The sequence below is a fragment of the Cupressus sempervirens genome, chromosome 10 (genome assembly GCF_028749045.1).
Source record: "Cupressus sempervirens isolate cs-2001-9-10 chromosome 10, ASM2874904v1, whole genome shotgun sequence".
Classification (NCBI taxonomy): Eukaryota; Viridiplantae; Streptophyta; class Pinopsida; order Cupressales; family Cupressaceae; genus Cupressus; species Cupressus sempervirens.
In genome coordinates this window covers 621562769-621581770 of record NC_143127.1, presented here as the reverse complement: position 1 = coordinate 621581770, position 19002 = coordinate 621562769, and positions in this window count along the sequence as shown.

The following is a 19002-nucleotide window of genomic DNA, read 5'->3' as shown; positions in this document are numbered from 1 at the left end:
CCGGTGCATGATGATGCAGTGGATTGAATTTTATGTTACAAAATTTGTTGTAGCTTAAGAGGGGAGACAACCAAATTTTAAGTTGAAGCTTCTGCAATTGTCAATTTTGAGATGACAAAATCTATTATAGGGAATTTAATGTTATTATGGTGAATAAAGCAAAGAGGATGTTATTTTTCAAGAGTGGTTTTGAAAGATTTGATTAGAATATGATTGAAAGAATACAAATGGAAGTGCATGTATTTCCATTACTCATTTGTTCGAGGATCTGATAAATTATCCTAAATCGCTAGATAAGAGAAACATCCCCAAGATACTCATGGAAAACTATCCTCGTCCTTCAAAGAATGTTATCACAATGCTGAACCGACATATTCTTACAAAAGAGGTTCAAACTTCCATTACATTCATAGGAAGTTGAGGGGTAATGACATAGGGTGGAGCCATTAGTAAATCTTACAGCTAAGGACTAATACAAATTTTAATGTTGCCAACCTTGGAGATGCATCTTAGTGAAAGGCTTATGATGTTCATAATTGTTCTTTTAACAATGTGATTTAGCAAATATGGTAGGTGATAGTTTTAGTTTCCCTGATGTCTTCTTTTAACTCTTAGGCAATGTTTCTCTGAGCTTCTGGGACTAAGGGATGCAGGGAAATAGTTTTGAGGACGGCAATTTTTTTCCAAAAGGTTATGGCTACTAAAGTAACTTCAAGAAACTAGGAGAAGCTGAAATTTTGAAAAGTAAATATAATGTACTGAATTTGCAATGATCATCTTCCCACCTCTACCTTCTAGAGGCTTTAACTTTTAAAAGTTTTTCTTTAACAAATTAGCTTTTCTTAGAACATTATGCACAAAATGATGCAGGCTATCTAGTTCTGAGAAAGATGGCATCCTTTCCGAGTCTCTGAGTCTTGAGGATGTTTGGAACATCAGGAACATCTTCCACTCCCCAGGTAATGCAATATGCATTCCCATGGAACACTGCATTAAGGCTATCTTTTGGATGACAACTCTTTCTTCTATGTGGTACTTGATGTCATGGTTATATGTTGGGAAGATTGTTCCATTGGTAGAATTTTGTTGTTCTTGATGCACTTCCAGAGATTCATAAATATGTCAAAAGGCATTGACATACAAGAAACTTCATGATAGATGAGAAATCAATACAAGATTGTATGTAAGGATTTCATGTCATACCCACCCCATGATTAATCTGTTTCAAATAATGTATCAATATGGGGCAAAGGTGCCATGGTCACAAGAAGTATATAATACTTAAATTGGCAAATGGATATTAAGTAAAGCTCTTGAAGAATTGACTATTTCAGAAACAACATATCATTGTCACTGATTATACAGAATTGATAAAGAATCTCCTATTGAGTTTGAGATTCAAATCACATGTTTTAGAAAATAACAAATATTTCATTGTTAGTAAATTGAATGCTTTTGTGATGTCTGGCAACTCGTTCGACAATTATTATGTTTGATGGGCATGATGAATTGTCTCTTCTGCAAAGCTTCATATATGAATTCGTTTTTCATGCAATAGATTTAATTTTAATCAAATAACCCATATTCAATAAAGAGCCAAAGAACAGTATTGGTAATAGAATAAAAAATCCTATGTCACACAGATCTGTCATGGCAGTTATACTTTATATGCAGAAATCTACAGTTTTTATGACCGTTTTAAAAATAATTGTCTATAATACTATATTGAGGAACACATGCTTGATAACTTATTCTGCCCCATTTTCAAGGCATGAAGTATTTAACATTCAAAGACGTTGAAAAAGAGTTGGTACTACTCCCTAAATTAATCTTTAACAAGCAAGAGAAACCATGTTTACTATAGATTTTAAGCTAATCATTTAGAAATATCTTAAGAGGCATTCAGAGCATTTTTCATAGGCGAGAATAGAGAATATTAGACACTAAATCATTATTTTGAATTTGACCCCACTTTATTTTGGCCTTTCTTCATTTTCTCTTTTAGTATTAGTTTTAATCATTTCTACAAGGAGACGAGACTTGTTCTGTTATACATCTACGTGAACACCAATTTAAAACCGATAAAATGAATCTATCTTCAATCTAGTAGGTGTCAGGGGCTGCAGTTTCAAGATTTGTTTGAAATTTACAAGTCAATCTATCTCTTTTATATTTCTTAAGAGTTTCATTGTTTGTCACAAGATGATGCACATATCTTCTGTTTGCCTAGTTAGATCAAGGAAGAAATAAGATCTGTTCTAGATCTTACAGAAGTAATATTGTCTCAATTTGGTTTTAAGAGCTATGAAGTCAACTTATCAACGAAGCCTGAGAAAGCAGTGGGTAGTGATGATATTTGGGAGAAAGCGACTTCTGCTTTGAAAGACGCTCTTCAAGACAAGGGTTGGGATTATTCTATTGATGAAGGAGGAGGTGCATTTTATGGTCCAAAGATTGATCTTAAGATTGAAGATGCCCTTGGAAGAAAGTGGCAATGCTCAACAATTCAGGTAAACATATTTGGCCTATACTCATGAATTTTAATTAGTATAATCTTGGGGAGTTGACTTTGATTTTTCTAATCGAAATAATACTGTGGACATCTGTATGCAGGTGGATTTTAATTTGCCTGAGCGATTTGATTTATTCTATGTTGATTCAAACTCAGAGAAACACAGGCCAATAATGATTCACAGAGCTATCCTAGGATCTCTTGAACGCTTCTTTGGCATATTAATAGAGAATTACACTGGTGATTTTCCCTTGTGGCTGTCTCTAGTACAAGCCCGTCTTTTACCTATAACAAACACCCAGGTCTGTAGATTGATTGCATGTTCATATTTTGTTTTTCCTACAAAGGGTTTCAGGTTGACTGATTAATATAGGAATTCAACAGGTACCATACTGTCAGAAAGTGGTGGAAATAATGAGGAAAAAAAATACTAGAGCAGAAATATCATATGGTGAGCATCAGAGATATAGTTATTCCAGTGGTTCCGAAGTTCTCCATCATTATTTCAGGCATGTGATTCTATTATTCCTGGGAAATGATCTGTTGTGATACTAGATCTCTGATTTGCTGTCTTGATCAAGATATTTTCCCAAAAAAAGGTTGATCAGGATTTTCCCAATTTTTTCCAGAATTTTGGCCCACATTTTGTCAATAATTTTTTTCCCCTTAGCATTAGCTAGTAAGGAGGAAAATCAAACTTGTTGACTTCTTGCCTCCAAATCTGACGAGAACTCCACAAGCTCTTCATCTAAAAACATAGTGATTCTTTTCAAACGCAAATACATCACTAGCAATTCATTTTGTTTGGCCCATCACAATAAGCACAACATTTCTCCTTTCCATGTCACTGTTTGTGATTGCTATTACATCACCATTGCCTATATAAGCTGAGTAGAAATGGATCAATCGAGAGCACTTTATTATGAATTTAGCTTTCAAATTGCACAACACTGGTTCTTCTGAATCGTAAAAGATGGTAAACAAAACTTGTGAAGCCTAATGAGCATTTTGTGCCTCCTTGAGGTACTCAAATATATGAGCAGAATTACCACAAACTGTCAAAAAGCTATGCAGATCTTTCACACACAATTTTCATTTCAAAAATAGAAGTAACATCATTTTTGTAGCTTCTTGTGTCATTTGTAGGCAAATCATCTTAGTGAATACAGTAAAAAACAAACAAAAACAAGTTTTTATACCCCTATGCAGAAATCAAAACTACTTAGGGTATAGTCCCATGAAGAGAGGGGAGCCACTTAAACTGCTAAGACGTCCAGGAGACTCATAAATCAGTTGGTCCCATGGCTTTTATAGGGAAAATTGTACTAAAAACAAATTGGTTGAAATTTTTTGGGACATTAGCAGTCTCATAATTCTATGGCACCAATTAATGCTAAAATAATTAATTGAGAGTCTTTGTAATTGCTGATGTATTTGATGTGGAACAACTGAACCAAATTAGGAGTTAAAACAAAGCTAGACTTTTTCATTAAGAACTACAACCCCCTCATGGATCGTACATCATAGCAGCCAGCCTTATTGGCTCATCTGACAAGTGTTTCTTTGTTGCTTGGCATTTTGCTTTTGTAGTTTTTGATTGATTTTGAGGGTTTGACTTAGAAGTTAAATACATTCTAGTTCAAAGCTAATGCAATGTATTTCTTTGCCCTTATGCATAATTTTGAAATACTGCATATCATAAATACATGTTTGATATTTTTTTGTGAAAACACACCCATCCTCCAAAAAAAATATCATCATAACACCATCATAACTTTCACACATGACAATTTTTTTCCCATTATTTACAAACATTTCAATGTAGTAAACATATAATTATTGCACTATATATTGCACACTTTTCTTGTAGAATATATAACTATTGCAGGTTACATAAAAAGACTTTATCAAGATAAATCTGGTTGAGATCCCGCGCAACCCTTCTAGAAAAATATTTGAAGTATAGTTCATTAAACCCATCTTTTTATTAGAGTTCACATTTGAAGAAGGGAGCATGATAGATTGGCCTGAAACAATCCTCGCACTAAGACCAAGCGCGGACGCTCACCCTCTTGGCCCCAACTAGCAAGCACATAGGACATCAAGCAAGAGGCGGCCTACCTAGTGGAGTGTTGGTATCTACCCTCCCTATTCATGCCACATCTAAATTTATTTCACAGCATCCAATCACCATACAATTGGAATCAGGGAGCTTGTGGCGGCGACGGCAGTTGGCATCGCCGCCACAGGGGCCCCGCCATATTGCTAATCACGGACGTCGCAATTGCGATGTATGCATGCGCATTGCGACGAAATAAGCGTCGCGTGCATAGCGACGCCGTCGCAATTGATGATTTTGCGTCGCAATTGCGACACATTTGCAAACATTGCGACGGCCAGCGGCGTCGACAGCACCGTCGCAAGTTTTCATGGATGTCACAAGTGCGACGCCCACGGATGAACTATAAAGGCTCTCGCCTCAGCGAACCCATGGGCAGATGCCGATGCCACCTCGTCGCAATGCGTGGTAAAGACGTCAAAATTGTGACGGGAACCACATCCATTGCGACAGGAGCAATGATGGGATAGAATGTTGAGCTTGTGACGGATAGGCATCGCAATTGCGATGTCCAAGAATAGACGTCGTAATTTGTGACTAAAAAACAACGACGTCCACTGCCGTCGCAGTGGCGACACATTTGCGTCGTAATTCTGACACTTGGCCGTCGCAAATCGATGCCAAATGTATTAGTGTCAGCTTCACTTCCTTATGCAAAGACTCCATAAAATCAACAAATTCTTCTCCTGCAACACTTCTCTTCTCTTCACTAGCAACATCTCTTAAATTTGATACTCCTTTAGGCTTCATTCCAGTAACAATCTCAAAAGGTGTCTTCCCTATACTTCTATTCACATAATTATTATATGCAAACTCAGCTTGTGCCAATACCATCTCCCAATTATATGTTTCATCTCTAAATAAGCATCTTAGCAAATTACCCAAGCTTCTATTCACAACCTCTGTCTGTCCATCAGTCTGCAGATGGAATGTAGAACTAAATTTCAATTTAGTACCCATCTTCGTCCACAAAGTTCTCCAAAAATAACCAAAAAACTTGCTATCTCTGTCAAAAACAATACTTCTTGGTAATCGATGCAATCTTACAATCTCTTTGAAGAAAATTTCAGCAACATGCTTAGCATATGATGTCTTCTTACATGGTATAAAATGCGCCATTTTAGAAAATCTATCCACAACAAAAAATATAGAATCATGCCCCTTTGTTGTTTTAGGCAATCCAAGAACAAAATCCATACTAATGTCACTCCAAGGTTTCTCAGGAATAAAAATAGGTGTATACAATCTAATATTTTGACTTACCCTTTTGCAACTTGACAAAGTCCACAACTCTTCACAAATTTATGAACATCCTTATACATCTATGGCCAATAATACTTCTCCTTCAAAAAACTCAATGTCTTATCAATTCCAAAATGTCCAACCAATCCACCACTATGCTTTTCTTTAATTAGATTCAACCTCGTAGAGCTTCTAGGAATACACAACTGAATACCTTTGAACAACATACCTTCTTGAATGAAATATTCATGCACAATTGAATACCTTTGAACAACATACCTTCTTGAATGCAATATTCATCATACTTACAGATGTGATCTCTTAGATTTGGTGCTCTGCACTCTCTCCACACCTTAGAAAAATCAGGATCAACATCATACAACTCTTTTATTTCATCAAAACCAAGACCTTCAACCTTCATTTCAGTCAACAAAGAATGTCTTCTACTCAATGCATCAACAACTCTGTTAGTAACTTCTCTCTTATGCTTAATCACAAATGTAAAACATTGCAAATAATCAACCCACTTCATATGTCTTTGATTCAATTTATGTTGACTTCCCAAGTACTATAAAGATTTATGATGAGTAGATAACACAAACTCCTTATGAATCAATTCATCATACTTACTAATGTGATTTGTTAGCTTTGGTGCTCTGCACTCTCTCCATGCCTCAGAAAAATCAGGATTAACATCATACAACTCTTTTAATTTCATCAAAACCAGGAACTTCAACCTTCATTTTAGTCAACAAAGAACGTCTTTTACTCAATGCATCAATAACTCTGTTAGTAACTCCACTCTTATGCTTAATAAAAAATGTAAAAGTTTGCAAATACTCAACCCACTTCATATGTCTTTGATTCAATTTATGTTGACTTCCCAAGTACTGTAAAGCTTTATGATTAGTAGACAACACAACCTCCTTAGGAATTAAATAATGTATCCACTTTTTCAATGCTTGAACAACATAAAACTCTTGATCATACACAGAATACTTCCTTTTAGCATCATTCAACTTCTGACTAAAGAAAGCAACAGGTTTACCTTCTTGACTCAATATAGCTCCTATTGCACTACCACTTGCATCACATTCAAGTTGAAATACCTTATTAAAATCAAGCAAAGCCAATATGGGTAACTCAACAACCTTTTGTTTCAAAGTCTCAAAAATCTTATCAGCTCCATGTGTCCACTTGAATTCCTTTTAATCTCCTCTCATTGTCTTAGTCATAGCATTACAAACAACACTAAAATTCTTTATAAACTTTCTGTAAAGACTAGCCAAAACATGAAATGATCTTACCTCACCCAAATTCTCAGGTGTAGGCCATTCCAAAATTGCTTTAACCTTCTCTGGATCCATTCTCAAATCATCAGCTGAAATCACAAATCCCAAATACACAATCTCTCTTGCATAAAAGAACACTTTTTTAGATTAATCATCAACTTTTCTTCTTTCAATCTCTGCAATACTTGTCTAATATACTCAAGATTTTCTTCCTTAGTCTTATTGAATATTAGAATATCATCCAAATAAACAATCACAAATTTACCCAAGAATCTTTTCAGAACTTGATTCATCAACCTCATGAAAGTACTAGGGGCATTAGTCAAACCAAAAGGCATAACCAACCATTCATACAAACCATCTTTTGTCTTGAAAGTAGTCTTCCATTCATCACCTTCTTTGATTATGATCTGATGATGGCCACTCTTCAAATCAATCTTGGTAAAATACTTTACTCCAGTCAAACAATCTATTATGTCATCCATCCTCGGCATAGGAAACCTATATTTCACTATGATCTTGTTAATAGCTATGGAATCAGTACACATTCTTCATTCTCCATTCTTCTTAGGTGCTAATATAGCAGGTACAACACATGGACTCAAACTTTCTCTGATTAATCCGTTTTGCAGCAATTCATGTACTTGTCTGTCAAGTTCTTCATTCTTTCTAGATGTTAATCTATATGGTGCTTTATTCGACAAACTAGCTCCAGGAATCAAATCAATACAATGACTTATACTTCTTGCTAGTGGTAAACCATCATGCATATCCTCAACAACAATCTCTTTATACTCATTCAACAATTTTGTAATTTCTTCTAGTAGTCGGCTACAACTATCTACTGTTACTTGGTCTTTGCCAGCTTTGGTTGCTTGGTCATTACTACCAATACTCGGTCCTCTAGGAACTATAGCAAAGAAAACTTGATTCTTCTTCACTTCTTTTTCAAATTGCTTTCTAGTCACCATGCAAACTTTTATTGTCGTACAATTAACCTCATTTGGGCTTTCAATTAAGGGCAGCAATATTTGTTTCTTCCCATTCACCCAAAGAGTATATTGATTCAATCTTCCATCATGCACAACATATCTATCATATTGCTAAGGTCTACCCAACAAAATATGATAACAATCCATAGGCATAGTATCACATAGAACTTCATCAAAGTAATGTCCAATCTTGAACTTCACAACACATTGTTCACTTACCAATATCTTATGCTCATTCTTGATCCATGAAACATGATAAGGTTTAGGATGCTTCAGCCTCTGCAATTGCAACTTTATAACCAACTCCTCTGATGCCAAATTTATTAAAATTCCACTATCAATGATCACCTTGCAACATTTTCTAGCCATCTTACATCTAGTCTTGAAAAGACTTCTTCCAAGGACAGGTTCCTCATCACTTCCCTTATTACATAAGGTTCTTCTCACCATTAGATTTTCTTTAGCCTCGAGCCCACTCAGTGAACTCTCAATGTCTCCTTGAATCACAACATTTCTATTACCTTGCCCACTTTCAGAGGATCTACATTCAAAATATCCATGCCCTTCTTTACCACATCTGAAACAATTACCACAAAAACCACATCTAGAATAAGAATTAGCTCTTCCTCAATAAGAACCAGTACCTCCTTGGCATGAACTACCACCTTTCCACTCGGTCTCATCTTTGTCATCATTTTTCCATTTAGATTTGCCTTTATCTTGCACAAGACTATCAGATCTGCCACCTTCACCATAAGATCTACCTCTACCTCTTTGGAATCTACCACCTCTACCTCTTTGTCTTTGTTCATGCTTCTTTGTCAAGATCTCCTCAACTTTTAAGGCATATTGATATGCTTGCTTCTTCCACACTTTCCAATTTCACAAAACTTATCTCATATTGAATTCTAGATCTCAATCTGTTTATGTACCTTACAATTTTCTCAACATCATCATCCATATGTCTAGATTTGATGTCCAATCTATAGAATTCCTTAGTATACTCTTTCACAGTCATGTCTTTTTGTCTCAAATTTTACATCTTTCTCAACAAGCTAACTTGGTAATCAACAGGAAGGAATTTGTTCTTTACCTTGTTCACCATCTTCAACCAAGTCTCGATCTTTTTCTTCTCCCACCAGAGTGAAGCATGACCTTTCAGCCTAGTAACTACAATCTTCACCTTTCTATTATCAGGAGTGTTTCCATACTCAAAGAACTTCTCAATATCAGAGATCCAATCCAACACAACATTGGTGTCAAACTTTCCATCATAAGGAACAACATCTATGGAAGGCTTTGAATGTGCCCTAGACAATACTCTCAACAATCTTTCCTCATCTTGATCTTCTTCAAGTTTGGGATTAAAGTTTGGTGCTACAGCTTCATCATCACTCACATCCTCAAGATGCGCTCCTCTCCTTTGGGCTATCTCCACAACATCTAATCTAGCTATAATTTGTCTCAATGCATCTAACATGACATTATTGGCATTTCCTCTACCGTGAACCATCTTTATAAATCAGGTTTCTGTAAGATTGTAACCCTCTACAAGTTATAGGTCACATCCACAAATCTGCAACCCTACAACCAAATCTAAATCAAGGTTCTACATGATCCAAGGCCTTGGTACAAGCTACCTCACACTTCAGTAATCTTCTTGCACACTCAAGAACAACTGCACTCTAATACCACTTGATGCAAGGAGGGGAAGAATAACAAGGGCCAAAGGCACACCCAAGAATCTAAACAAACCTTGTAGAGTTAACACAATGGAAGAAAACACATAAGGAGAACATCACCAAGAGAGAGATTACAATATACTTTTATTGATTCATGAAATAATTAGCATACATGCCCAATTATAAGGCTTTCTAGGTTACAACTAGATACAAAATACATTCAAGATCTAAGATCCAACTTCAAATTCTCACTTCTACACACATATGCAACAAACTTTCCAAACTTTTGCGTTCTGCTCGAGACTCTCTCAAATCTGCCCTAACTCTAAGCCTAAACACCTTATTTATGCTTGCCAAAACAACTTACAAAACATTCTAGATCAATACATAATAGGAAGGCTAACCCAAAAATGGTCTGGACACATCCCAAGAAAATATCTTATCATAAATGTTGTGATTGGAATTAATCCCACAAGTTGGCTTGCACCAAAAATACAAAAAATGGGTCCAAAATACTGACGCTCGGTATCAATAGGATAACTCGATACATGAAGGATTACTTGGCACATGAAGAATAGCTCAACACACATTGTGGAACTCGACACACATTGCAGAGTGAGATGGGATAACACACAAACCTGAGTGTTAACATGACATGAGATAACCTCAACTCGACTTAAATTACAAAATTACTGGGACTCGACAATTGCTGCAACTTGGCAATGACTGAAACTCGGCAACAAGTGGCAGAATGAAAACAAATGAGTAGGATAACACATCAACCTAGGACGCTCCTGCATCATATTACTCTAGTCTATAGGTGATACCCTATCGTGCAAGGTTTTCACCCTACTACTTTCCAGAATATCATTTGACTTTTACAATTTCATTATTCTAGTTAAGATATTTTGTCACCTATGCATGTTCTATTCCTGACTTCTAGAGCTTTATCGTATGATATTCTGGTGAAACCTATTTTATCGCACAATTTCAATAGCTTGCATATATCACTTTTGTAGCTTGCATATCTTATTTTGGATCTAATCAAGTGGTCTTGCAATTTTATTGTGATTTATTTTGATATTATATGTACTAACTTGCAGGTGCAAAGAAAAGGTAAAGAAAAACTATATCATTGTGCTTATTTTTGTTAGCTTTCATTTTCATTAGGCACATTAAAAGCTCATGAGTAAGGGTTCTTTCCATTGGTAGGGAAGTATGCTCTTATCTTTTTAAGACAATAAAAAACATAGATCATTTGGTTTGGATCATAGGAAGTGAGTTGGAGAAGGTTCCTCTTTAGGGACCTTAATGAACCAAGTGTTTGGTGTGTCTAGGAGAAGCTTGTGAAGTAGGAGAGTATGCTTTTTCCCTCTTTGAGAAAAATCAGAAATCTAGACCTTCACAACTTATCCATTTTATGTAGATACTTTAGAGGGCTTGTCATTGAGGGAAAAATCTTGCAGAAGTGACTCAAGTGGGAACACGTAAATTTGGCTAAGAACCTTTATAATAAAGAAGCATCTAGTAGAGACCAAAGTCTCAGAGGACATAGTAGTTATATTCATCTAGTTGGACCACCTTGTGGGATTGTTGTTTGGGTATGTCTATTTGTACTTGAGGTCCTTGAGGCCTTAATCTTGCTTGCAAGACCATCACATCTAAGTACTCTTGGGGTCGTGAGGCCTTAATACTATATCAAGATTAGGGGGGTGCTATGAATGAAACCCTTACTAAGAACCTAGGTTAGAGACCACCTTATTTTAGTCACATCTTTATCTTTGTTCAAGGATTGATCCAAGTGGACTACCCATATTGCTCCAAGATTTTATGCACCATATGTGCTCCCTTGGATGTGTTAAAAGCACTTCACGACAAAGCCAATATCACTTTGTGTGAGGTGAATGAGCATCAAGTTGTGAGAAAAGGTATTATCTACAAGTCGTGACCTTTAAGTAGATATTGATCGATGTGTCTTCAAAATATGTTGAGACCCTTTTAAATATATTGAACATACACATGACATATGTTTGTATCTTGCAAGGTTGTTTTATTCCTTGCGAACTTGTTTGATGACTACTTCTTGTGTCACAATTTTTCTTGAACAATTTCTTTTTGGATAACATTTAGATGGTGAAATTGAGTCTAAACACTATCAAAACATCAAACATTGCTAAATTCATCAAAATTGTGAGTGAAATTAGGTCTTTTGGATCAAATTCTAGGGCATCTTGCACTTTTAGATCCTTCTATCGCTTAATTTACTAACATTTATTGCACAATATTAAGCTATGTCTTCTATCAACTTTCCAAATCATTGTCTAGATTTTGGCGATTTATTGCCCCAATTCACCAGTAATATCGTTCATCAGTAATATCATTCTTGAGAAGTTTGTCACTTGTCTTCTAGTGATTTATCATTCTACTATGCTTATGTTATCTAGTTCACAAAGCCTTATTATATGACTAATTTTCCAAGCCTCTCACACTTAAAACTTGCTCTTAGTTGGTTAGGATAGCCTATACTTAGTCTTTCTGATTTTTGGTTTTTACTAGTAAGTAAGAGGTCATTTTAGCTAAAAAGATCACTTGAATTGCTTGACTATACACTTGGTTAGTAGATTATCACTTTTCCATCTTTCTCATCATCTCCTTAATTGCTTCTTTTATCTTATCTTTTCTTATTTCACAAGTGTCATACATAGGGAATATCAAGCCCACAACTTGGGCATCTTGTGAAAAGTTATTTTTGCCCTTTCTACATCATCACTTTGGACAAGTGGATACTTTTCTTACCCAGTTTGGAACTCAAGGTTATTTTATTTGTCCTATTGGGTTTGTGCATCTTCTTTTATGTTGATTACAAATAGATATCAAATTTTCCAAGGAAAGAATTCTTGGGGCTATCTTTGACACATCACCTAGAAGAGACTTAAAATTTTTGGGTTTTAATCCATTTGCTACCACCTTTAGTGAGTCATTACCCTCTTCACCTAGGTTTGCAAACGGTGTCTGTTTGGCATTTTCTAGAGAGAAGCGTAACAAAAGGATAGATGAACTCTTAGTTAAAATGGTAGAAAAAGGGTTATGCCATATATAAAGAGAAAAACAAGACCATTTGGAAGGAGAAGCTTAACATTTAGCCCAAGGCTTTATTAGGAAAACTTCTAGACATGGTTCACGTTTACATTAAAGGTCACAACATACTAAACATGTTTCACATGGTTTACAAGATAATGATTCAGATCCAAAAACCACTGAGGAAGAGATATTACAATTTCAACAAAACAAAAACCTACAACAACTCATGAGATTGACCTTGGATCAAGAGAAAGATAAATACCTCATGCACTTAGCCTCTCAAGGGGTAAAATTGTGACACAGTTGCAATATTGTTAACTTAATTGAAAAAAAAGGAGCCTTCACCTTTAGAGATTGTAATGAAACAAATGGAAGAAATAAGGAAGGTGATGCTATACAAGAAAAAGGAACAAGAGCAACCTAAGACACCTTTTTCACTTGAGTCTATATGTTCATTTCCTTTTTTCAAAGACTCATATATGCCTCCTTTTCCTTCTAAGGTTGAATTTCCAAAGTATGAAAAGTATGATAGTAGTGGAGATCCTCATGACCATATTAGGGATTTTTACACATTAAGTGTGTAATTCTTGCATGAACCCACTTAGCTCATGAGACTTTTTCCTAAGATTGTTAGTACACAAGCTATGGAATGGTTCACCAAACTCTCCCCTCCACTTAAATCATTTTACCAATTAGCACAAATATGTCAACATTACTCTTATAAAATTCAACTTGGTCAACATTACTCTTATAACATTCAACATGTGGTCCCTATTCTAGACTTGTGCAACATCAAACAATGCCAAGGGGAACTTTTGTTTCCTTTCTTCAACGGTGGAGGAAGATTTATTCATGATATCCTAGGTGAATTCAAAAGGTTGAAAAGATTGATATATTTTTCAATAACCTTGTGCCCAAATTGCACTACAAGATTAGGAAACAATTCTTTTCCACATTTTACATGATGATAGAAAGTTCCTTACGAATTGTGGATTTTCTAGTCAAGAAGGGTGAAATCACTTTAAACAAATATAAGTCTAATAACAACAATGGAAAAGATAAGGGAAAGTCATAATCATGAAACAATAACAAGCATGTGGTAAATGATGGTATAGAGGACACACCTAAACCCAAGGATCTTATCATTAGCTTGACTAATGGCATTCAAGCTACAAAATAACAAGAGGTTTTATCCAAGAAAATTATTCAAACAAGTCTAGTAATTTTACTAGAATTAAATCATGTGTGTCCAAACCTAAGCACACTTTTACACCTCTAGGAGACTCACTTGAAGTGGTGTTGAAGACCTTAATATCAAACATGATCATCACACTATTAGATAACTCTAAACCTTATAAACTAGAGTTTAAGCCTAAATGGTGGAATGACTATCCCTATTGCAACTATCATAGGAACAAGGGTGGTAAGATTGAAAATTGCATTAAACTTTTTTGAGATCAAATTGAAAAGATCATTGTAGAGGGAGATTGTTGAAACTAAATTAAAAGAGGGAGATTGTTGAAGAAGACTATGTGTTTAATCATTGTTTTATCACTGATGTCAAACCTACTATTTGCTGGTAAGAGAACTACTTATAAGATTCAAGTACTATCACTTATTTTATTGACGAAGAGGATTTAATCAAAAGATTTAACAACACTTACAATAAAGGTTGAGTTATAATTATGTAATGAAGTACAAGAATCAATTAAGATAGTGATGACATGATGTATTGATAATCAAGGATACAAAGGTTGGTTACACTAAGAAATTTTAGAAGAACAAGTTACACAAAGTTTGTTTGCCAAGCTTCACTGAGTGGATAGTAGGTGCCAAGAAAAGACAGAGTAAGCCAAGAAAAAAATTAGTTGGAGCTGAGTAAAAGTTTATTCTAATGTATGTCGAGTATAACAATGGATGGTGATTCAAGTTTGGTTGATGCCGAGCACCAGTAAACTTTAAGTTCATGCCAAGTGATTTTACAATGGATGTCGAGCAACACAGTATGTGCCAAGCATCAGAAGCTTGATAATGCCAAGCTATTGCATTATTTAAAAGATTGTGAATTCAATGAATCTGAGTCGACAAGTTTTTTTTCTTGGATTATGTGAACCAGATGGAAGATAGTGTTGAGGAGCTGGTGGCACAGACTTCAAGGTAAACTATTTTTAGGTGAATTCAAAGTGGATTCTAGGAGAAGTTTTTAGAAGAGATATGAGATATGGGGTAGATACATTGTGTCCAACCTAGTCCATCCAAACCCTAAATTGGACGATGGAGAATGAGTGGAAAAATATCTTAATTTCCTATTTATAGGAATGGCTAGTCATGAAGTAAGGTTGTCATGTGTGAGAACCTAAGGGAGACAAGGAGTGAAGGGTTTTGCTTCATCAAGTGACCTAATAGAAGAGTCTACAATGGCATGTTAAGCAAGGAGGCTTAAGGAGATGAATGCTTGAAGGGTGAATAAGATATTAGAGCTGCAAAGTATGAAGGCCAAGCAAAATTGAAGACTGAACAATGATTCTTAATTTGCAAATGAAGTTGTGAGTTATATAAAATCAAAGCTTTACTGTTACTCTCTAACAATCGTACCAATCTAGGGTAAATCCTTTAGATTAATGTTGACCTAATAGTCATTTGTAAATCCTTTAACTAGGTGACATTCCAAGTGAATGATCTAAAGTCATCTAACAAGACTCACTCCTAATAGTGTGATTGAAATCCTTTAACAAGGTCACATTTAATAGTGTGTATTGTAACCTTTAACAAGATTGACCTTTCATAAGGCATCACTTCAAAAGAGTGAAAAGAGTAGCATGTTGTTGGTGGTTTTTCCCAAATTGGGTTTCCTTGTAAATCATTGTGTCAAGTGTGTTGATGAATTTGTTATGTTTCATGTTTACATTTTTGCAAGTTGATTTGACAATAACGTACAAGTTTTAAGTAATTGCATAATCTTATGGATGCATGCATGATGAATAATGTTTTATGAGTTCACTAGGCTATGAAATTTTTTATTTATACATTTGGACCTTGGATAATTGATTCATCCCCCTCAGTTATTTTAAAGTATTCCAAAAATTGGTATTAGAGTCGTTTGCTTAAGAGGACTAGTTTGAAGGTACTAGAAGCACAAAGATCAAGATGTCAAAAAGAGAAGTACCGAAGCTCAATAGAGATAACTTTCCTGCATGGTAAAGTTTGATGAAGCTACACCTTGGAGGACTTGGAAATTATGCACAATCTACCATTTTTGTGGAGCATTTTGATCGTGTTGGTGCCCCTACTACTAAGGATATGAAGAAGAAGAAAGAGCATAACCAGACAATGTTGGAGATTGCCTCTGCCCTAAGTTATGTCAAATTTGATAATATCAAAGGTCTTGATAGTGAAAAGAAAATGTGGGATGCCCTAACCACTATCTATGGAGGAGATGCAAATGTTCTAAGAGCCAAAGCTGAAAGTCTCAAAGGTAAGTTTGGTGATATGAGAATGGAAGAAGGTGATAATATTACTCAATATGTTTTAAAGGATAAAAGAAGTTGTTAATGCAATAAGAGGAGCTACTGGTAATATAGATGATGATATTGTACTAAGAAAAGTTAAAGACATTATTGCCTATATATGCTATTAGAGTTTCTACAATTCAAGAACTGAGATGTATTCCAAGAAATAAACTCACTTGAAGGTCTGGTAGGTAGACTCATTGCTTTTGAGCTATCTAACTTTGACAATTACAAACTTGAAAAGATTGAATCTACTTTCAAAGCTAAGGTATCATTGAAGAAACTTGATGAAAAGAAGAAAAAGAAAAAGAAGTATGTGTCTAGTGACATTGATATAGATGAGGAGAATGTTGAATAACTTGAAGCACTACTGGTAAGAGGAGTCCACAAAGGTAAAGGTAAGTTCAAAGGTAAGTTACCTATCATTTGTTTCAATTGCAATGAGGTTGGTCATATTGCTATTAGATGTCCAAAGAAGAAGAACTACAAAGGTAATGAAAAGTACAAGAGTAGAAGAGATGAAGACAGTAAGGATTACAAAGACAAAGGCAAGAAGTCATGCTACATTATTGAAGAGGAAACACAAGAAGAATCTGATGAACATGATGATGAGGTGGTGTATGTTGCAATGAAGGATGAATCTGATAAAGATGAGGCAACTGCACTTGTGACTTGTGTAAATAATAATTATAGATGGATCATTGACAGTGGGTGTTCACATCACATGACTAGAGACAAAAGTAAGTTCTTTAACCTGAATTATTATGATGGAAATAGTGTAAGATTTGGTAATGATACACCATATCTGATAAAAGGAAAAGGTTCTATCAAACTCACAAATAAGATTTTATGTGACAATGCTTACTATGTTGAAGGACTTAACTATAATTTGTTGAGTATGTCACAACTGAATAATTTGGGATGTAAGGTTGAGTTTGAAAAAAAGATTGCTAAGATATATGACACAAATGGAAAACTGATTGGAGAGGGTGATCAAACTAGAAATAATCTATTCTATCTTGTTATAAAGGGTGCTACTTGTTTTATTGTAAAATTTGATGATGTATGGCTATGACACAAGAGGTTATATTATGTTAACTTTGATAACTTGGTTAGTATCAGTAATATGAAGAAAGTTAGAGATTTGCCTAAGTTGAAGAAGCCTAATAATGTAGTGTGCAAACAATGTCAGTTAGACAAAATGACGAAGTCAAGTTTTAAGAGTAAAACTTATACCTCTAAAGGAATACTAGAGATTGTTCATGCTAACTTGTGTGGACCAATTGATGTGCAAAACTAAAAAGGAGATAAGCACATTATGCTATTTGTTGATGACTATTCTAGGATGATGACAATTATGTTTTTGAAATAGAATTCTGATGCTTTCCAATTGTTTAAGTGGTACTTAGCAAGAATTCACGTCAAATGAGTTTGAGATGTTTTGTAATGACAAAAGAATCAAAAGATAGATGTTTGTCCCTAGAACATCTCCACAAGATGGAATAGCTGAAAGGAGAATAGATCTATAATAGACTATGCTAGAACACTCATGATGGAGATGAATGTTGCTTTGAAATACTGGAGAGATGCTATAAGTACAATTGTCTATACCTTGAACTATGTGCAAATCAAGAAAGGTACTCATTCAACACCTTTTGAACTATGGTATAGATACTCACCCAATATAAAATACTTTAAGGTATTTGGAAGTAAATGTTACAATCTTAAAGATGTTAGGAATAGTAAACTTGATGCAAAAAGTGAAGAAGGTATATTCCTAGGATACTCCACAAGAAGTAAAGCTTATAAGTGTTTAAATACTAACACTAAAAAAATTGTGGAAAGTGTAAATGTGAACTTTGACAAATATATAGAGGTATATGAGGCTGAGCCTATGATAGAACTAGAAGAATACAAATCATTTGTATACTTTTATGAAGGTATGTCTATTTCAGGGAATGCAGAGTCACACCCTATGAATGTTGAGTTGCATTTAGGAATCGAGCTACATTTAGATGCCAAGTCACAGAATGAAGTGGATGCACATTCTAATTCTAAGATTAGTGTACATGAAAGAGATGATAAGCTACCTAAGAGAGATGTACACAATGACTTTGAAGTTGAAAGACAAAATTAAGAAACCAGAGCTGAACCAAGATTGTCTAAGTATGTCAAAAGACATCATCTTGCTGCTCAAATCATTGGAGATAAAGATGATAGAACAATGACAAGAAACAGATTGAGAAATGATACATGTTTGCTGAACATGAAGGAACCTAAATTAGTGAGAGATGCTTTAGAAGATGATGACTAGAGTAAAGCCATGGAAGAAGAGATTGAACAAATAGAGAAGAACAAAACATGGAGTCTAGTTCCTAGACAAGAAGACAAAAATGTGATTGGTACCAAGCGGGTATTTAGAAATAAGCTAGATGAAAATGGTGAAGTCATAAGGAACAAAGCAAGACTAGTTTGCAAGAGATATGCACAAGAAGAAGGAATTGACTATGGAGAGACATTCGCCCCTATTTCTAGATTGGAAGGAATAAGAACTCTACTTGCTTATTTTGTAT